Here is a 23,661-nt window from a genome sequence, read left to right on the forward strand (position 1 = left end):
TAAAGGAAAATGTTTTCTACTTTAAAAAAGTGAAAGACATTTTCCTCACTTAATCTCTCTTATCTCAGATTTTTATAAATTCTCACTTTCTACTCCATTTTTTTTCTTTTTTATTCGATTTTTTTTTCTTTTTCTTTTCTTTGTTTCCCATCTTCTTTTTTCTTGGTTAGTCGTTGGCCGTTGCCAGGCGAACCTTGAGCTCGTCAATCTCAAGCTCGCGCCCTGCACTTTTGCTTATCATTTTCTTTATTTATTCTACCCTGCAGTTATACATTACTCAAGCAAATAGCTCTATATGCTTTTTTTTTTTTTTTTGTTAATTGGTACACAAAAGACGTAGAGGGAGAATAGGTCTCTCAATTGAAAGATTCTCATTAGGGCTATACATGATGTGCTTCTTTTCTCCTTTGCTTCTTTTTAAAATTCATATTAATATTTTTTAAAGTAAATGAGCGTTTGGTGATAATAAAGGAACAAAGATATGAAGCAAGTTTGTCCGGATTTAAATGCAAGTTCATATTTGATAGATTTATAGGTAGGTAAGTGATACATACTTAAATGGTAAAGTTTTAAAAAATATTTTCCTTGCCAAACACCAGAAAATATTTTCTAAAACATTTTCAAGTTTTAGCCGAACACTAGAAAATGACTTCTGAGAAAATATTTTCCGGAAATTGCCCATTTTTCGCAAAACGAACGGAAATTCCCATTCTCTTGTGTCATAAACTTTTGGAAATCCACTTTAATTGCATACTTAGAAAAATAAGGCTCAAGATGGAAGCTAGTAAAAAGTTCCTAGGCCATAAGGATGTGGTCTCGATCCGCCAACCCTTTACAAAAGCACTTTGAAAATTACTTATCACATCTTGAAGAACCACAGCCACCCGGTTGACCGAACTTTGGTGATGTACTTGTAAATAGTATTACAACAAAGTTACAAGCATGTAATCAGACACCGTAATGGCATTGGGGACTTTTGGTACCAAAGCCAAAATGGTGTTGTTAATCTCTCGTAAGAAGTTACTTGTGGTGAAGAAGTCCTTCGCCGCAAAGCGGTGACCAATTGTCCCACAATCTCCCACTTGTGCTTGAAGAACTTGACATTAAAACCATCAGGTCCAAGAGCCTTATCACGAGCTAAGGAAAACAGGATATCCCGAATCTCTAAATCAGTGACAGGGCGAGAGAGAAAACTCACCTGCTCCTCTTTTACGGGATGTTGAATATCATCCCGAATTTCCCGAACCAAGGGTCTACCCTGCACGTCCCACGGCACCAAGAGGTCCTAGAAATAAGTGACGAAGATTTGCTACACCAACCTTGGATCTGTGACTAGATTGCCAGAGCTATTCATGACCGAGATTATTCTATTCCTCATATGTTTATTAGTAACATAGTGGTGGAAGAATTTAATATTTCGGTCTCCTTCAGAAAGTCATTTGATCTTGGAGTTTTGCTTATAGAAGGAATCTTCCTGCTAGTGAAGGTCTGCGAAGATCCTCCATCGCGTCTTCTTCAGCTCTGCGAGAGCCGCATTGGTTGGGTCTTGTTGGAGGCCAACCTGGGTGACCCGAAGCACACTCCTCGCCTCTGCTGTTCTGGATGAAATATTGAAGAAAGACTCCCTATTAAGCTGCTTGAGGAGAGCTTAGGGATTTTAGTTTGCACACTAGTCTATACATGGGAATACCTTCTCTCAGATCCTCCCAAACTTGGGAAACAATTGTATTAAAATCTGGATGCTTCATCCAATAATCGAAGAACTTGAAAGGTTTCCTCCAGACCATAGGATTCAAAACCTTAACTATCATAAGGGTATGATCCGAAATATCCGGGGCAAGGAAGGTAGCTTCTGAGTAAAAGAAAACTTGACTCTGTTTTCAATTTACTAGAACTTTGTCGATCTTCCTTAACTTCCGTCTAGAACCAAAAGAAGTTGCCCAAGTGAATCTAAAACCAACATACCTTAGATCGTCAAGCTCTGCCTGATCTGAGCACTGAGCAAACCCATCAAAGTAAGGAATCCAAGTATCTATACCACACAGTCTATTAGACGGGTCTTTAATAGCGTTAAAGTCACTCGCCACTAGCCAAGGCAAGTTCTGCATAGCTGCACTCTTGAGAATAAGGTCCTCCCACAGTGATCTCCGGGACGGGAAGGTGTGCTTAGCATAGACCATTGAGATACAACAGTTCGCGCTTGACATCAGCATCTTTAGATTCCCATGGATGACCTAAGCGTCAACCGAGAAAACTTCAAACTAACAACAGAAGGATTCCAACCAATCCAAATCCTATCTCTAGGGAACAATGCGGTTTGCTAGCCAGCATCAATCCCTCATTAACTTCAAAGAAATGGTAAAGAATAGAGACTCCGGGACTTTAGTCTCCAAAAGACCGTTCGAGGAAACCAGGTTACGGACCTCTGCTTGCCTAATTGGGTCAACAAGACCCCTGATATTCCAAAAACCTATGTACACATATCAATATATACTTATATGGGGAGATAAGGAAGGATCGGCTTACCTCAGCTTGCCAGGCTTTCGTCAACTGGCCATTGGAGCAGCAAGGGTCGTAAAAGGAGGCGGGTCCAGAGCAATGGTCAGCAGCTTATCTTGCATGGTATCGACCCTTCTACTAGCAGGAGAAGCCTTCGGGAATGGACAAGGAGAGAGCAGGTCTTCATATGAACTGCTGATTAGGCTAGCCGAGACATTCGATTCCGCACCAAGATTGAGCAAAACCAAGGTCGAGGCTTTGGCTAGGTTGATCTTATCCGCCGTGGGGCTAGAAAGGGAGACCTCAGATTTTGAAAGAATTCTAAGTCCCCTCAGAGCCTTGTGAGAAGAAGTGGAGAGCAATCCCCTCCCGGAAGCAGAACCCTTAAGCTTTCAGGATTTGCCCCTCTTCGCTGCTACTAACCGAACGGGATGAGGGTCCTTCCTTCGGCAAAAGAGGCTTCTCCTTCTTCTCTTGTACCTGTTTCCATCCTTGCTCAGGCTCACTAGGGGCTTCCACCACCATCGGAGTAGGGTCAAGGATCGAATAGAAACCGAGGAAGTGGTATTGGCCTGGACTTGCCTGCATAGCACTCTTCGGCCTGATGGTGGTTGGGATATCCGCACACCTGTGGCCAAAAGTGCCACAACTAGGGCATTCAACCAACCTCCATTCGTACTCAATAGTTACTGAGCGTGACACCCCATTCAAGACCACATCAACCAAAGTACACCTTGGTTGCTTTGCATAGATTTCCACGCACACCCTAGCAAAAGAAATTATTTTCATTTGCTCTGTGCACTGTCAACATAGAGGGGTTTCCCAACAAAGACTTGTGATGGCACTTATCCCCGGCGCCGACCAAAGATCAAAGGGAAGGTTTTTCAATCTAATCCAAACTAGAACCAAGGATTGATTGTCTTTCTTTAACTCCAAGAGTGGCTGCCATTGTTGTAAGATGGGGGGAACCCTTGCAACCGTTAGGGGCCATCTTCAAGGATCTTTCTACGGAATTTGGGGTCCAGGCTATGAAAGAAGATATCCTTGATCATTCGCCATCACTTCAACAAGCTTCTGACCCCAAGCATGCTTCAAAGCTTGTTCTGTGAGCTTGAACGGGAGTTTCTTCCCTACATAATACCTAATCAGGCACTCGTGCCACTTGAGATCAGTAGCCTCCAACACATCCTCAGAAAAGTTAACAATCGACTTGTTGTCCACAAAGGGGGGAGCGGACAAAGGTTAGGTCATATCCTTTTGTTGCAACTTGCGCAACATTAGTCCAAGAGCGGGCAGGAGGAGGCTTCGCGTTTCCTGGAAGCTAGTCAAAAGCCCGGGGTCATTTAGAGGATGACCACACATGGCTACGGCCTTGAGATTGACCAGCACGTGCTGGAGCCTTAAGAGGCACTTGCTGGTTCTCCATCGACGCAACAAGTGCCGATTTGAGAGAGTCGGCCTGACCCGGGAGCTCAAAGGACTGAACAACAGGGTTATGGGAAGTGGGGCTACGCCATTTTAAACTACCAGCTCCAAGCTAGGCCTCACTTAATGGGCCACCCACCTCAGTAAAGGAAGAAGCCATAAATGCAGTAGAAGTCCTTTATATAGCCCGCAAACCCTACCACAGTAAAGACATTGCAGAGTTTGTGGGGCATACCAAGTAAAAAGCTTCGGTGGGTTGAGGAGGGAGAGCAAACGAGTCTATTCCCCATTGCTAAAGCCCATCAAACGACTAAAACGCCCAGCACAAGCAGAAAACTAGGGCTGGGTGAACAACAAATCGATCACACCCAAGCGAGGACCAGAAATGGACTTGCAGGCCAAATTAGAAGAAACGGCTCGGTGAGGGTGATGGGGGAGGTCAGGTGAACCTATCATCCAAAGCTTGGCCCAAATGACCGGCTATAACTTCCGGGACGAGCAAAACACCAGACAGGAAGAAACAGGAGCACAATCGCACCCTCGGGTGGACCAGATCTGGACTTGCCGGCCAAATAAGAAGAAACGACTCGATGAGGGGAAGGAGGGAGGTCAGACGAACCTAACCTCCAAAACTTGGCCCAAACGAACGGCTGTATCTTCCAAGACGAGCAAAACACCAGGCGAGATGAACAGGAGCACGATTGCACCTTAGAGAGAGGCGAGTGAACAGTATAGCAAGAGGAAACAAATGGCCAAAGCATATGCTTTCGCAGTTGTTTTTTTTTTTTTTTTGTAAAAGATAATAAATATTGAGCTTTGAACCAAGTTATACAAAAGGGTTTGGCACCAAAACTTACACTCAGTGACAACATGTCAAAACGAGTGGAAGGGAGTTGAAATAAAGCGAAGACCACAAAACAAAGCGGACCAAAACAAGCATAGAACAGCCTAAATAACAGGCAAAAGGAACCTAGCAAAAGAATGGCACTAGGTAGCATAAGGTCGGATGGAGCCCACAACTGCAAGACCGCATTCGCCAGCGACAAAAGGGAAGAGCCACCAAGTAGGTCTGCAGCGGCCCCGAGCAGCCAAAATAGCCACCAACAAGTACGTTGCGTCCACCAAGCGAAGAGCCACACGAAGGGAGGATAGCCATTAGGCAACTAGTAGATAGGCTACGGCCCTACAAAACAGCAAAGTCACCAGAAGAGAAGATAATCAGGTCGATACCTCAGCTACGTTGCAGCCTCCTGTTCCTAAAAGTATCGTCCACACTCTTAAAAGTGATGGCCTTGTCTCTGACGACTTTAAAAATATGGTTCTTCACCGCCAGGACGGCTAAGTTCTGCTCCCTAAAGAGAATGTTGTTCCTATGCTTCTAATTAAGATAACAGAGAGCACCAAAAGAGAAACGGGTAATGCACTTATAGAAGTCTTTGCTCGAAAGAAAGGAAACGACCCAACTATGGTTCTCTTCCCACGACCTGTTCCGCCACGGAAGGTTGCATCTTGTGGCACAAAAGAAAGCAATGCCAGCAATGATGCGACATTCAAAAAAAGGTGATATAAAGAATCTGGCACCTCATTGCAAAAAGGACACAAGGCGCTATATATTCTACCATAAGATAATAACAGAGTTTGGGTAGGAAGCCTATGTTTGGCAATAAGCCACAGGTTTACTTGCTACCTTAGAGTGATGGACTTATTCCAGATGAACGCATGCCAGAAGACTCGATCCTACTTTCTCCTAATGATCTCCCAAGCCGAAGCCACCGTGAAGAGGTCTGTGGTGTTCCCCTTCTAGCTAAAGCGGTCCAAGTTCTGGGCAAGGACCGGAAGGGGGTGCTCCCAAGAATCCAAGACCATCTTGACCGTCAAGCCAGGGTTGGTGAATAGGTCCACTACTGTCTCTTGTCTAGAAAGGCCAAAGCCAAAAATGGCTGAATCCGAAAAAAGTAAGTTCAAGGGACCCCTAGGGTGCCAATTATCAAACCAAAGAGACACCAATTGGCCATCCCCAATTCTCCAATAAAAGGAGATATGAAATTCAGCCCTGAGTTGAAGGATTTTCTTCCATGCCCACAAGCAAAATGTCGGCTTTTTGGCCACCCAGAAGTTCGTCCTTTTTAAAAAGGTCGAGTGAACCCACTTGCACCATAATGACTCATTGTTCGAAAACAGAAGACAAATATGCTTTAGCATAATAGTCTTGTTACACTCATGAAGCCTTCGGATGCTAAGGCCCCCCTCCTCTTTTGGGCAAAGACATCTTCCTAGGACACTTTCGCACCCCTCTACCCAATTTCGGGCCTTTCCATAGAAACTATTTGAGGATTTGTTCAATTTGATCCAACATAGTTATAGGGAAAATGAAAACACTAGCCCAATATGCTTAGATGGCATGAAGCACTGATCTGATCAATTGTAGATGGCTGGCAAATGATAGAAAGCAATGGGTCCAAGATTGTACCCTCGTTGTAATGCGGTTGACTAGAACACAGCGATCCACCTTGTTGAGCCTAGAGGTGATGATCGAGACCCCAAGATATCGAACCAGCAAGTTCCCTTCTTGAAACCAAGGGCAAGGAGAATTTGGGTCCTTAAGGAAGGTGACCCTCCTGCAAGGTAAATCTCACTCTTGTTTGTGTTTCAATACAAACCAATCCACTCAGAGAATAATTGGAGGCATTCCTTGAAGAGCTCCACCGAAGGAAAATCAGCTTCACAGAAAAGGAAGACGTCATCCGCGAAGAATAAGTATGAGAAGTTTGTTGCTCTTGCATCTCCAAAAATATTTTAACTCCGGCATCGAAGAGCGTATAGAAAGAATACCGGACATCACCTCAATGACCAGAGCAAACAAATAGGGAGATAAGGGATCCCCCTGACAAAGCCTACGCCCACTAGCGAAGAAGCCATGTAATTCCCCATTCAAGGTAATGGAAAATTTAGGAATCCTCACACAAGTCATGAGGAGTCGAGTCATACGATCAAGAAATCCGAATGCCAAAAGAACAATCTTAAGGAACTCTCGTCGATGATGTCGTAGGCTTTCCCGAAATCCACTTTGATTGTGCACTTAGGTGAGTAGGGATGGAGGTGGAAACTAGAGAAGAGTTCTTGAGCCGAAGGATATTATCCCTAATCGCCGACCTTTAACAAATGCACTTTGGAAAGGCCTAATAACATCCTAAAGAAGCGCAACAATCCGATTGGCCATAACTTTGGTGATGCATTTGTAGATGGTATTATAACAGGCGATGGGCCTATAGTTATCCACAGAGGTCGCATTAAGGCTTTTTGGTACTAAGACCAAAATGGTGTTATTAATCTCCCTTAAAAGCCTACCCGAGACAAAGAAATCATTCATTGCCGTTGTGACCAATTGACCAATCGTCCCCCAGTTATGCTTAAAAAATTCAACTGTGAAATCATCATATCCAAGTGCTTTGCCTCTAGTTAGGGAAAAGAGAGTGTCTTAAATTTCTAAATTAGAAACCGGTCAATCAAGAAAGCTAATCTGGTCAACACTAAGGGAGAACCGGATAACCTCCTGGATCTCCCGGACCGAGGGCCTTCCATCCACTTCCCGTGGCGACAATAGATCATGCAAACGATTGACAAAGTGCTGCTGAACTAGCATAGAGTCAATGATTTGGATACCCGATACATCTATAACAGAGAGGATTCTATTTCTCACATGTCTCTTATTGACATAATGATGGAAGAATCTAGAATTGCGGTCGTCCTCCTTAAGCCACTTAATTCTGGACTTTTGCTTGAAAAAATGATTCTTTTTTAGAGCGTAGGTCCAAGAAAGTTTCGATGACCCTTCTCCAACTCTACAAGAACAACATAATTCAAGTCTTCTTTGGAGGTCAAGCTGTGTGGTCCTTAGAGCCACCCTCGCTTCGAAAGTCCTGGCGGAGATGTTGGAGAAGGACTCTTTTATTGAGAATCTTGAGACGAGCTTTGAGGGATTTTAGCTTGCACACCAATCTGAATATGGGCACCCCCTCACCAGGTTCCTCCCAAACTTGGCTAAGAATTGAATTGAAATCTAGGTGTTCCATCCGAAAGTCGAAAAACTTGAAAGGTTTCCTTCGAGGTACCAAGTTTAATACTTTGACCACCATAGGGGAATAATCAGAGATACCTGGTGCAAGGAAGGAAGCCTTCGAGAAGGAGAAATCCTAGCTCCATTTGGAGTTGACCAGGACCTTGTCAATCTTTCTTGCCTTCCGTGAAGCTCCAAAAGAGGTGGTCTAGGTAAACCGGAAGCCAACGTACCTCAAATCATCTAACTTAGCCTGAAATAAGCACTGTCTGAACTTATCAAAGTACGGGATCCAAGTGTATGTGCCCCCCAATCTATTAGACGGGTCCCTAATAGCGTTGAAGTCACCGACCACTAACCAAGGTAAATCCTGCAAAGCTGCACTTTTAAGAATAAGGTCCTCCTATAGCGGTCTCCTCGATAGGAAAGTGTGCTCTCCATAGACTATCGAGATACAACAATCCTCACCCAAAGAAAGCATCTTTAGATTCCCATGAATCACCTGGGCGTCAACCGAGGATACTTCAAAGCTAACAACCGTAGGGTTCTAGCCAATCAAAGTCCTCCCTCTGGGAGCACAGCTATAGTTTGCTAACCAACACCAATCCCTCAATTAACTCATAGAGATAGAGGAGAACAGAGCTTCCGGGACTTTAGTCTCCAAAAGATCAACGAAGCATAGACCATTTGAAAAAACTAGACTTCAGACCTCAGCCTGCCTTATAGGGTCAACAAGACCCCTAATATTCCAAAAACCTATGTACATATGTAATATATACAAATAAGGAAAGAGGAGGGCAGCTTACCTCCGCTTGGGAGGTTTCCGGCGAGAAGCCATGTGGCATCCGAAAATTCCAACGACCCTCAAATATGCAATGGCCACGTTTTCTTTTATCTATTGGACCGACCAACTGTGCAACAAGAGAAGTCTTTGGACTTTGATCGATTGATGGAATTCGGCCATACATGAGGAACACGCATGCCGAATTTAAGAATAAAATTTTGAGAAGTTGGACCATGCATGAAGACCATGCACGTCTGTTCTTTGAGCGATTCAGCAAGGAGGAAATGAATTTTATTACCATGCCGCTCCGTCGAATTTCTTTCTCCACGCAAGATCTTAGGTCACATACTTGTACATTGTTGCGACACCGTGTGGCCATGAGTAGGCTGTAATTTAGCTCATGCATGTGCGGAGATTAAGAATAAAATTTGGAGAAATTGGGCCATACATTAGGACCATACAGACACCAATTCGTTGGCCCAAATTAACCCAAAACCTCTCTATTAATTTTCAGCCAATCAAGTCAATACTCCTCAAGACCTCTTCTCGTTTGTTGACCGAAGAAGGACCAACAACTGCCACGTTGCTTCCCATTCGGCTACCAGAAAGAGCTTCAAGACCCGGCATGCAAATGACACGTTCTACCCAGCTGCCGCTCATCTAATTAACCACCGAAAATCCCCCTCTTCGTTGAGTGGTTTTTAGCAAAATCAGTTGCTAATCTGCTCGTGTAAGTGAGCTACAGAGAGTGACTGAGCGAGCGAGTGAGAGAGAGAGTTTGAGTGAGAGAGTGCACGGCATGAGGAAGGAGGAGGTCGCCCTTCTGTCGAGCACGGTGTTGCCGCCGCCGCCGACGCCACCCGCCTTCGCCGCCGATTGAGTCACGCACGAGGTCCCGAACCTCCTGTTTTGTTTGCCGATCAAGCTTAGGAGTGAGGCGAGTGGAAGTTCATTGATCTATGTCTTTGCATGCTGTGATTATCTGGTGAAGTGCTGGTAGATTTGAGGAAATGCTGAAATGGAAACTGCATGTTGGGTTTTTGGATGATTGAGATGAAGATTGAGTGCTGTTCTGTGGAGGATTAAATGTATTGTTGTTGTGTTGTGTTGGATTGAGCGTGATGAGTACTAGATTGAAGTTAGAAGTCATTGCATGTTGTTTTTTAGTCTTGCATGTCTCGAAAATTTAGTGAAAGTTTGCTGTTTTGATTGAGCAAAGTGAAGTGATGCTTGCCAAGTGAAGAAATGAGGTGTATGTTGAGGTGAGTGAGCTTATGGATGAATATATGCTTTGAGCCGAGCTATGGTAGGTTTCTCTGTTAATAAGAACTTGCTGAAAGTGTTCTTAGATGTTGTGGAAGAGACTTGAAGTGTTGTAAAGGAGATCGGTAGAGAAACAAATGGTTGGACTAAGCTAGAAATGAAGAAAACCGTATATGAAGATTCTGTTTTAGAGGAATATAGATAGAAAGTCTTGTTATTTGTGTCACCTTGATTTATAATGATGAAAATGAGGAAAGGAACCATTTTACTTAAAGATAACATCCATTAGATTGAGTTTGACATCTAGTTATAGCCATATGAATGTAAAAATATGAAGGTAGAAGTGAACCTATTGAAAACAGTGAACTGTTTCGTAGAGGACAGCTTGACCTATGATGATTCCGTGAATTTTCTGTAATTTTATAGATAGAATTGGACTTTGAACTCTGAATAAAAGTTTTAGGAAACATCCTTAGGAATAACATATCAAACTTTGGGAACAAGAGGACAAGATTTAGTTGGTGAAACGAATTTTCTTCTGTAGGTACTGAATCTGAAAGTTACTGCAGAATTTTGAAGGAAACAGCAAACTATTACTCTTTATACATAACGAATCTGACTTAGTGTCCTTAATGAAATTTCTTCCTTTAGGTCTTATTTATAACATATCCAAATTTCAGAATTTTCTGAGTTCATTTAGGGGTTATTCCGAAATTGTTACTAAGACTGTGCATTGTGATGTTTGAGCTGTTTTGTTCCGAATTTGCTCAATTTGTCCCAAAGGTGAATGCATCTTGAGTTGTTATTTGACATGATGATATTGACATTCAACATATCATGAAATATTGAGATTTGATGAAGACTCATGGGACATCTTGTCATTGCATTGAAAAGTGTTTTTGGAAATTAACATGTTAATTGTTACCGTTGGACCCTCGAGTCAACGATGCCCCGGGAGTCGGGAAGCCCAGAGGTTTAAATGAGTCAATTCCCTTTGGATGTCTGGTTGTATTATGAATACATACCTAGAGGTTTTCCCCAGGAGCATCGGGATGCTTAGTTGTATGCTTGTCAGTACGTAAATCCGGAGGTTAGGGGTAACCATGTCTATGGTCTCCAATGATTCCTCGTGATGCCAGGTGGGGTGCGAGATGCCCAGAGGTTCGAATGAGTCGATGCCCTTTGGATGCCCAGTTGTATTTTGAATACATGCCCGGAAGCTTTCGCGACGCCAAGTTGGGTGCGAAATCCCAGAAGGATGCAAACATTGGTCCTCTGGGGAGATAAAACCGTTTGAATGATTAAAACTGATGATTATATTAAGTGTGAGTGTAGTTTGGTTATGGGACTAAATTGTATGGCATGGAATAGGACATGTCATAACAGTTTGGCCCTATGATCGGGACTTGTGTAACTGGACATGATGCATCTTGAGGATTTCGAAATCATACTTGCCATTGCATTGAAGAATTTCATGATTTTGATGCATACTTATCCATTGATTACTTGTTTTTGTCTATCTTGCATGAATCTGAATATTGATGGTACTGTGTGATGTCCATCTGGTTTAAGTATATGACTGTTGAAAAAGATATCGGTCATCTTTTGAAATATAGCCAAGTAACCTGTTACTTAGTTTAACACGAAATTGTCTTACCTTTTAGTCATTATTATTCAGCCAAGGTCGATTAGACATCCAAGTAAAGTGTGAGGAAACACTTATTTTTGCAAATCGGAGATTAAATAGATTCGGGCACTTGATTACATTGTATTATTCCAATGCAATTTCGGTACCTTGTATCTTTATTTTAAAAAATATTTTGATTGCAGTCTTGGTTGATTTTAAGTCTAATCCACCAATATGCAAGAGTGATCATGCACATATGCAATCGATAATTTAACACTCAAATAAATCAAAGTAATAAATATATTGGAAAATTCAAAATGAAGGCTTGAAGTACTCTCATTGTATTGAATAAAGATCCGCAATAGACATTATTTCAAATAAAGGCCCCAGGTATCATGATTTTCTTAAATAAGAGCTTGAAATGATCATATTAGTCTCAAATAAGGGTTTAAACTCAACAGTTGTGAAGGACAATTTTGTCTTTTTATTTTTTCCTTTTTTTTTTTTTTTTCTTTTTATAAAAAAACTAAACAAAACTAAAACTTTAAAAAATCTAATTTAATTTTAATTATGTTTGTATGAAAATATCCTTGATCAACCAGAATTTTTGCCGATCGGTAAGGTTAGGCCCTTATTTGAAATGACCATAATTACTTCATACCCTTCTTTGAGATTGATATGGCCACTTTATATTTTTATTTAAAACAAAATCCATTCTAAGCTCTTATTTGAGAAAATGAGAACACTTCAGATCCTTATTTGGAATTTTCTATAAAAAAAAATGGTAGCAATTGGTCTAACCTTTATGCAAAGCAAAGCAAAGCACAATAATACTCTAACTAATTTGCCAATATTAGCAAGATGATGATGAAAATGCATGTATAGCTTAAACTTGATTTCTAAATGCAATGACATTCTTATTAATTCCTTTATGAAATTTTCTAGTTTATGAAAACTAACCATACGCAATTTTAATCTAAATTCAACATGATGAATTATTAAACTATAACACGTGACATGAGTGTAAAAAATTATGACCTAATCTAACATGACGTGCAATCTAATCTATAGGAGCCTAAACATGCAATCACCAAACGAAATGAAAATAATGACATGGCAACATGATATCGTGGCAACAATAACATGGCAATGATGACATGGAATTGCAACTACTTCTATTTGCACGTTACTTTTTATTATTATTTTCTTTTAAAGTTAAATTAGAAACTACCTAAAATATGATGTTACCTAATGTAAATTAGGAAATAATCTAGATGAAATCTTATTCTAAATTAAGAACTTCCTTTATTACAAAATTGCTCTTAGATATGCAATTATAAAAATAAGAAATTAATATATCCTAATATGCAAAGCAAGTTTTTGTATCTTTCTAAGATATTTCACTAGTTTTGAAATATTTGTTAGAAATCATGACTGTCATGAAAGCCAATTTTTTTGTAATGGTTTTGTAGCATTCGTGTGTATAACGGCTTTCTAACGGGCATATAACAATTTTCTAATGGCTTTATAAAGTTTAACTTATTTTTTCATAAACTCTTAGGCTACGTTTGATCGTTTGGATTTCTAATTAAGATAAGACTAGATTTGATAGGATATGAAATCATGAGATTTTTTTTTATATCCAGTCAATTATTTGGTGAATCGTAATATTAAAGTCGGATATATTTACATCATATCATATGCATTATATATATATAAATGACATATCATTACAAATGAACCTAAATGTTCATTGTGAAAATCTCTCGTAACATTATTCTTTAATTTATTTTTTATTTTTATTTTTATTTTCCTCTTTTTTATATTATTTTCTTTATTATTTATTTTTTCCCTTTCATCATTATTTAATAAAATTTTATCAAATAGTAAACTATACTAACATACCTAAAATACAAAAATACCTAAAATATATAATAAATATAAATATTTAAATTATAGATTGAATGTTTATTATAAGATAGAATTAAAGTTGAATATATAAAATAAAATAAGATTAATTTATAATAAATTTCTATTTTTCATTTTTAATTTCTTAAATTAGAATTCAAAATACTATTTATATTGAGATATGATTTCAATTTTGTTAATTTAATAGATTTGTTATTTGAGAAAAATAATTTTTCTGTTATGGACATTAGAGATCCTATCCACCTTTATCGCACCTCCTCCATGGGATAATTTTATCCTACCTATATCTCTCTTATATTCGACTTTATCCTATCCTAAGCGAGCACCAAACGTAAGATATGATAAATCATATCATATCCCAAATTTTATCTCGACTGCCAAACATAACCAAGATTATTTTATAAAGGCTATATAATGGCCATCTTCTTCAATAATTACCAATTTATTTATAATGGTTTCCCAACAGCTCTATCTTTGATTTGAATATAAAATCAAAACTTCAAATCACCTTTAAAAGAGAGACACTAAATTAAAAAGAGAATTTTCCTTCTCTTCTCGTTTTCTTTTCTTGTTGGGTTATACACAACATTGTTCCCACTCCTTCTATTATTTAGTGCGAAATAAACAAGAAAATCTCTTGTATCTTAGGAGGATAGCCACTAGAGCCTATTGCCCATTCTATTATTTATGACAATACTTGCATAAATTAAACAATTAATCTTATTTTTATCATCTTTTTCAATAAATTTCTACCAATTCTTATTTTTCTTTCATACTATCTAACATTTATTCAACAACACCTAATTTTTTTTTCTTGCCAAAAATCATATATTCATTAAACCCATTTTCCCCTTTTGTCATGTCTTTTGGTGCTCGATAGCCTTGTGCCCTTAAATAGTTGATCACACGGAAATATCATGGGGACGATGCCAATGGCCTCTTTTTTATTCGCTGTGTGACCAAAAACTTGATAATGTAATGCTTATTGTTTAAAATTTTGATGAAGATCAATTTTTCCTAACTTGGCACACATAAGTTCGGCCTTGCTGAATTTTCCAATTTATGCAGGCTTAGTCCAATTAATTCGATTAAGCTAAAAACTCTTTACCCAAGTCCATTATCACTAGTCCAATGCAATTTATACGGGTTTAATTGAAAGGATTTCAACATCTACATGAAATTTAGCTAATATTTTTGTTTAGGGGTGGCAATCGATCCTTAATTTTTTGCCAAAAAATAGGTGTCAACTATGAACTATGCTTAGATCTAAATATGTAGGTAGTCTAAATTAAAGGATACATGCACTAAAACTAAATGATGTTGCTGCAACATTAAACGAAAATGAGCAACGATTAAGCATGAATTACATATACCTTCAAATGAAATTTATCATTACATGGAAGTCCAAATTTTTGGCATTTTCATTTATTATCATTTTTTTATCATCTGATTTATATCTATGATCTTATGGTCATAAATCTAATTTGTCATAAAAAAATATACGCTCGAAAATCATCAATTTGAAAGAGTTTTTCTCACGTGGACTATATTTTTTGATATTATAATTTACTATTTTACGGTATTAGTCTGACAAGATGAGATAAATGGTCTCTTAATTAGTTCAATATGGCTTGGCTACTATGGGCGAGTTAAGTCTAGCCAATGATGAAAGAGCCTAACTAAAAACTCTATATATAATACTCAATTCTCTCATTTAACCCTAACACACACAATTATCCTTACACACGGAGTGTTTACTAAATGCTAAAGGTGAAAGGTCATCTCATTGAGTCAATGATACAAAGAGCAATAGAAGAGAAGAACTTGTATCTTGAATCGTCACTTTTCCGCATCAATAACGATGGATTCTAATACAAGTGTATTAATATCTCTACTCGATTATATGCATTCTTATTTCTAGTTATGGAAATCGTGGGATTGTGCTTTTGCATCTTATATGTAGTATTAGAGCAATTATACCCTAGAACTAGGACATACGAATTTTGCCCTTTTTCGTGACCTTTTGTGCAATTAAAATTGATTTCAATCACATAAATGCAAATAGGCTCATTGAGATAAGCAGATCGATGGGTGGCGCACCCCCATATGCGGCCACACACTATTGGGAGTTGTCGCGCGTCGAAGATGCACCACCACACGCTCCCACGCACCCTCATACGCACCCACGTGTGGCGATGGCCAGCACATTTGTTGACATCTTTATGACATCAATGACTAGGGATGTGGATCGACCCGACTCGACCTTACTCGGGATTCAACCCATTATCCCACCCAACCCGATCAACAAGTAACCCGAGTCGAGATTCGACCCGTTGACCCACCCGACTTGATTCTCTATTGACCAGACCAACCAACTAGTCGAATCGTTGTTGACCATTGACCAGTTGAATCCGAAGTTGACTGGTCGGACCGGTTCAAGCAAGCTTGCGCGTGCGCTTCGTATGCCACACACTTTGACCTCACTTATAAACACAACCAAGCTCCAATTTGGGTGTTCTTGGTACCTGTGTGCTTGTGTAGAGATGATGTACACTATGGTATATTTTTTTTTTTTTTATGTTTAATGTTTTTATGGATGTGAAAATACGTATGAAACCTTAAATACGCTTATTTTTAGCGTATATTTGTGTATTTTTCTATGATTTTGAAAATACATGTGTTGGTTCACATAAACATCATCACATAAAGATTGTGTAGAGCATTGATTCATTGGTAACATTTATAAGATTTAATATGTATTAATGAATAAAATAATGTAATTAGCATGGCATGTGATTTTAGTGAGAAATTGCCCTTGTTATTAGGTCTAAAATCACATGTATAAGGTACATAAGAGACATAAAGTTTATATCTTTGATATGAGAGATTTTCAAGGATTCAATCGAATTACGACTGCCAAAGTAGAAGACTTGATCTGATTTGAGAAATACCGATCTCATATAATAGTGAGATGTCTCTTATACTAATGCATGGTCATACTCTCAAATGATATAATTGTGTATTAGTTTATAGAGATATATATGTACAGTATATGATTGTAGAGTAACTGATCTTAGTGGTTCATATACCCAAAGGTGATGATTCACGAAGGTTGAAACAAATTATCATGGCCGTTATCATGTGGAGAGTATACAATTATATGTCATGTATTTTGTCCAAATGTGATTATGTGATGATGTCTATAACTCTCTAGATGTGTACTTATACATTTTGAATTACACAATACTCACATGATGTCAATTATATACATTATTTGTTATTTTAGTCACTTTATTTGTAACGATAACTTCATAACAATTGAGGTTCGAACTTTAAATAGTGGAAAATGGATTTTTTATTTGGAATGGAGCTGGTAGATGTTCATATTACTCTTATAAAGGAGATTGGTAGGTCATACTACTGACTGTACAAAATCCCAAAAAGCACATTTCGCTACTTAGGAAAAGAGCAATCCAATTTGCTTGTTATCCATAAAGTATAGGAACACTTAAAAATAGTTTACCAGTTGACTACATTACTCAAAAGATGATTGAAGCCTTAGTGATTTAAAATTGTGCCTTGTCTAATGTCGAGATTACGACATATATGTAATGACTCTTCAACATAAAATATGATGATTTGATGAGGTTAGGATTATGTCCTAAGGCCTATTAAAAAATCGTAAGGTGTAATGAATTTCGAACAATAGTATGTTCATAATCTTGTGATATTATAATGATCGCCTAGTTTTCAACGGATCTATACGATGCCGTCGCCATCATCACTACTGTTTTACGTCTGACTGCTGTGAGTAGGGCCTAAGGACACGACCTCCCAAACACCTACCACCATTGCAGAGAGAATCACCTACCGAGATTACAAAAAACCCCAATCCTTTATATATTTAGCCTCGGTCTGGCCAAATAACCGCATCTCTCTACTTCCAGCTAGTACTTGAAAGAAAAGAAAATTCAGACGTGGGAGCCAAACCTTTCCCATGTCCGTCGTATGTAGGACGAAGGATCGGACGAAGAAAAAGAACCGGAATATAGAGAATTAGACTATAAATCCAACAATCAAGAAAAGCAAAATGAGGAAGCAACCCTCACAGCAGACTCCAATTCACTCCACCTTTCTTTCAACTCGACTCTCTTTGACTCCTTCATCAATTCTAGCCCTCTCTTCATATACCCCTCACTGAAGTTCCGGCTTTTTCGACTCCTCCCTAATATCCAACTCAACCACGTTCCTGGTATCGTTAGAAGATATGCAGCTTTTGGTAGTTTATGATCTGATTTGATTATGATTCTGTACATCAATTAAGGATTAGATTTAGATCTAGATTGATATAGATTGATACATAGAATTCTTTATTTCCATTAATTGTACAATCCTAGTCTTATATCTTTGGAGTCTGTACATTCTCAATACAATTGAATAGAGAAAATCTATCTCTCTCTCGGCTTCTTCCACTTCAGCCTTCTCTTCCCTCTTCCTTTTTACTTTCTTTCATGGTATCAGAGCCTGTTGGCTTCTATTCTCAGCTTCCGCATCTATCTTCCATCTCGACCTTCTGCCCAAAATTCTGACCTACAAAACAGAATATTTTCAAGCATTAGAGTTTCTCTCAAGGAAGATTATTTTTAACTTACCATGGCTAATCCACAGGAAGAAGCCTCAGTCATCCGTGACCAGCCCTCTGAAGGAGTCGTTCCCCAGATCTCGCAGGCTCGGAATTCACCTGCAATTCACCCTTCAATCGAAGGATCTTCAACCAATGGACAACTTCCGTTCCAGGCCCAACCAATCCAGTGGCGGCCCACGCAGGCTCAGTTCGGTATGGGGCAACCCATGACGGGCCAACCTTACCAGTGGATTCCTTATCCGCTTTACCTTGGGCCGAGCCCTAATTCGTCATCGCCTAGCTATGGGGGCCACCAGAGCCACGTCCAAACCAACGTGGGCCCGCCAACCACAAGTGGGGCAAGCCCAACCGAAGGAATGGAGCGGACAAACGGGTCAGGCGAGCCGGATATGGGAACAAATCCCTACCCGGGTCTTTACAATGCGGATTATCCGATCGGGTCAGGCGAATCGGGTCTAGGAGCGAATACCTACCCGAATTTCGCACTCAGTTTTCTACCGTTTCCAGCGGCGGCGTTCACCGGACGACTAGAACCCGGCGATCCACTGTTCATCTCCAACGCCAACGGATCAGAACTGCGGCTAATCAGCCAGTAGCTGACCGGACCAGAGAACTACACGAAGTGGTCATAGGAGTTCCAGCGTGCCCTGGCGACAAAAGACAAGGAAGGTTTCCTCGACGGAACCATTCCAATGCCTACCGAAGATCGATTAGCGCGACTCTGGAGGAAGATCAATCACCTGATCCGAACATGGATCGGCAACTGCATCTCCTCAGAGGTCGCGGATGGACTCCCACCAACAGAAGATGCAAAAAGCATGTGGGATAACATCAAAGAAATGTACGGGAGATTAGATCAGGCAAAAATCTTTAACCTCATGCAAGAATTAAACGACTTGAAGCAGGGGAACATGACGGTCACAGCCTGTTTTAACAGGCTCTCATCTCTGTGGAACAACCTCGAAGCGGCCGAGGAGAGGCTCGAGGGCCCAGAGTCGACAATCAAGCAGTATAGATCCATCAAGGACAGGGAGAAAGCTACACGCTTTCTCCTTATTTTGAACGAAACATACCTCGTTTTTCGCTCACATATCCTCGCCATGGATCCGATGCCACCGATCGAACGGATTTTTTAGCTCGCTGTGCAGGAGGAGAAGCAACGGCTCGCGACGCCAGACCACACCAGGAGCGGCGAGAGCATCGCACTTGCTGCTCGCGGTGAGCGGCGAGACACGGCCACCAAAACCCTAGCCCTAAATCAAGAGAAAGAGGGGCGAGCAAAATTAGGGTTCGCCAAAGAGGAATCCGGGGCCCTTAAATACCCTCGAATGGACGGACGAGATGGGCTGCGAGGATCGGACGCCTCGCAAGGACTTGATCTTGCGATCAAATCATAAGGTGGACAGGAGTCCGCGCTTAAAGGGACCGACGGCCAGATTTTTGCCACGTCATCAAGGAATTTCGCGAAAAATTTCAAAGGAAAGGGTAAATTATTTTGCGAATATTGCAAACGTACTAATCATATGGTTGATAATTGCTGGAAATTGCATGGGAAACCTAGTGAAAAGGAGAGAAAAATTTCAACATCTTATCAAATTAGTGGACCGATTGGAAAAAATGTTGATCAGCCCATTTCTTATGATCAATATCACCGGTGATGTGCACCGAAAATGGATACTTCCAACAAAGGAAGGAGTTTCTCAGGTATTACACATTGCTTGATTAATTCTATCTCCAGAAAAGCATGGATAATTGATTCAGGGGCAAGTGATCACATTATATGTGACAAGGGATATTTTTCAAGTATAAATGGCAGATTGGCTCATCCTATTTCAGTGGAATTACCCAATGGGAACATTACTCATGTCAATGTGACAGGAACAGTGAATCTAAGTTCCCAGATTATTCTTCAGAATGTTCTCTATGTCCCAGAATTCAAATTTAATCTGATTTCTGTGTCCAAAGCCTGCCAAGAAAATTCATGTCGAGTAATTTTCAATGCTGACACCTGTTTATTTCAGGACCTTTCGATTTGGGAAACCGATGGGCTTGGGTAGTCTCTCTGAAGGACTTTTTTTCTGGACAAGTAATTTCAATTCTTCCTGCAATTCCCTGAATAAATCATCATTGTGTAACTTGATTAGCAATGATAAAAATCTTATTATGCATTTGAGATTAGGGCATAGTGCCTCTTATCCTTGTCCACAATGTCCCATATGTCCCCTTGCCAAACAATCTCGTGCGCCTTTTCCATCCGGTAGCTCCCGAACTAGTGAGATTTTTTCCTTGATTCATGTGGATATTTGGGGACCTACCACACGATAAATCATGATGGATCTCGTTATTTTCTCACTATAGTAGATGATTATTCTCGTATGACCTGGATTTTCTTGATGCAGTCTAAGGATCAGACTTACTCTAACTTAAAGGTTTTCCTAGCATTATCCCAAAATCAGTTTGGAAATACCATTAAGCGGATACGTACTGATAATGGAAGAGAATTCTTCAGCCATGATTGCTCCTTGCTATTTAACTCACATGGCATCCAACATGAAAGCTCATGTGTTTACACTCCACAGCAAAATGGAGTGGTTGAAAGAAAGCACCGGCACCTATTGGAAGTCGCACAAGCCCTAAAGTTTCAAGCATCAGTCCCGGATGAATATTGGGGTGATTGTGTAATTACTGCGGCTTATTTAATCAACCGAATGCCCACTCGGCTACTTAAAGGGAAAACTCCCTTTGAATTGCTATTTAAGAAGAAGCCGGAGTTGCAGCATCTCAAAATCTTCGGTTGTCGATGCTATGCTGCAACAATAGGACCTCGAGACAAGCTAAGTCCACGTGCACGGAGATGCGTTTTCATGGGATATCCCAACTTACAAAAAGGGTATCATGTTCTTGACATCTCTACAAAGGAATTTCTTGTAAGTTGTGACGTCATTTTTCATGAAGATATTTTCCCTTTCTCTAAGAAAGTATCTTTAGATGAAACCACATAAAACATACCTCATGGCCTCCTATCTGATGAAGAATTACCTCACGGTCCCACTTACATACCGCTAGCAGAATCGAGGATTGTTCCTCCTATTCCTTCATTTATTCCAGCAACAGCACCAACTTCAAATCCTACTGGATCTGATGATGTTCTGGAAACAAGACTCGACAACTCTCATGCTATTGAAGAAAATACGGATATTCCTTCGTCATCCCCCAATGAGGCATCTCCTTCTGTGGAAATTCTTTATCCACGACGTTCTGGTTGTGCCACACGACCTCCAACCTGGAGTAAGGACTATATCTGTGCTACTCACAATTCTTCAGGTACTCAATACCCAATCTCTTCCTATGTTTCTTTCCATAGATTATCTCAGGAACATAGATGTTGTGTTAATCGGTTATCACAAGAGAGGGAACTGTCTAGTTATTTTGAGGCATCGATTGATCCAAAGTGGCAGCGGGCTATGAAGGCAGAACTTCAGGCACTAATTGATAATAATACCTGGGATCTTGTCCCACTTCCGATTGATCGTAAACCGATTGGCTGCAAATGGGTCTACAAAACGAAATATCGTGCTGATGGCTCCATTGAACGATATAAGGCACGCTTGGTAGCTAAGGGATTCACACAAAGAGAAGGTTTTGATTATCACGAGACATTCTCTCCGGTTTGCCACGAGATGTCACGTTCGTTCATTTTTTGTTGCCACCATTCATGACTAGACCCTACATCAAATGGACGTGCACAATGCCTTCTTACACGGTGATCTAGACGAGGAAATATATATGGATATTCCTCAAGGTTTACGGAGACAGGGGGAGAATCGAGTATGTCGTCTCCGTAAATCCCTTTATGGATTGAAGCAAGCATCCAGACAATGGTACGCCAAATTTGCAAATGCTCTTGCAAAAGCAGGCTGCCAACAGTCTAAATATGACTATGCTTTATTCACACGAACTGAAGGTATGTCATCTATTTATTTGATGATATATGTCGATGATATTCTTGTTATGGGAAATGATAAATCTGCTATAGATAATTTCAAGGAATATTTACATGCCACCTTTCACATTAAAGATTTAGGGGCACCTAAATATTTCCTTGGAATTGAAATTGCTCGATCTGATCAAGGAATTTCCCTTAGTCAGCGAAAGTTTGTGTCAGATATCATATCAGAAGCAGGTTTATTAGGATGCAAGCCAGCCGTTATTCCCATTGAACAGAACACTAAGTTGACTACTGCAAAATATGATAAGGGCATATCTCAAAATGATGATCCCATTCTCAGAAATCCATTAGGATATCAAAGACTTGTCCGAAAGCTCATATATCTTACTATGACTAGACCCGACATCTCATATGCAGTTCAGACACTTAGCCAGTTCATGCACAATCCAAAGCGGTCCCATATGGATGCTGCCTTAAAAGTTGTGAAGTACTTAAAAGGATGTCCAGGACTGGGAAACTTCTTTCTAAATAGTGTGACATGAAGATGACAGCGTATTGTGATGTTGATTATGCTACATGTCCCATAAGTCGAAGATCAATCACCGGATATTGTATCAAGCTGGGAAAATCTCTCCTCTCATGGAAGACAAAGAAGCAGCCTCGTATCTCTATCTTCAACGAAGCGAGTATCGAGCTATGACTAAGGCCACTTGTCAGATAGTGTGGATACGGGGATTGCTTAAGGATCTCAGAGTACAAGTGCATGGACCAACAAAGTTGCATTGCGATAATGATGCAGCCCTCAAACTAGCAGCAAATCCTATAGTTCATGAGAGGACCAAGCATATAGAAGTGGACTGTCACTTTACACGAGAAAAAATCCAAGAGGGAGTAATCAAAACAGAAGGAATTAGGACAACGGAGCAGCCAGCAGATATCTTCACCAAACCTCTGTGTCATAGACAGCATGCATATCTATTAAGCAAGCTGGGTGTCTTGGACATCTACAAGCCATCAGCTTGAGGGGGAGTGTTAGAAGATATGCAACTTTTGGTAGTTTATGATCTGATTTGATTATGATTTTGTACATCAATTAAGGATTAGATTTAGATCTAGATTGATATAGATTGATACATAGAATTCTTTATTTCCATTAATTGTACAATCCTAGTCTTATATCTTTGGAGTCGTACATTCTCAATACAATTGAATAGAGAAAATCTATCTCTCTCGGCTTCTTCCACTTCAGCCTTCTCTTCCCTCTTCCTTTTTACTTTCTTTTAGTATCTGTTTCAACTTCCTCCAAGAAAGGGGATGGCAATGTCTTCGACTTCTTCAAAGTTGAGGTCTCCCCTTCTTCGCACCTGATCACGCAGATTTAGACTTCATTTCTCGAGACTCCGCTTTTCTTCGATTGATCCCTCGTCCATTGGTATCTTCGACATGGTAAAGAGTTTTGCTTCTATGTCTGAGTATTACTTTT

The sequence above is a fragment of the Eucalyptus grandis genome, chromosome 2, assembly GCF_016545825.1.
Source record: "Eucalyptus grandis isolate ANBG69807.140 chromosome 2, ASM1654582v1, whole genome shotgun sequence".
In the NCBI taxonomy this organism is placed as follows: Eukaryota; Viridiplantae; Streptophyta; class Magnoliopsida; order Myrtales; family Myrtaceae; genus Eucalyptus; species Eucalyptus grandis.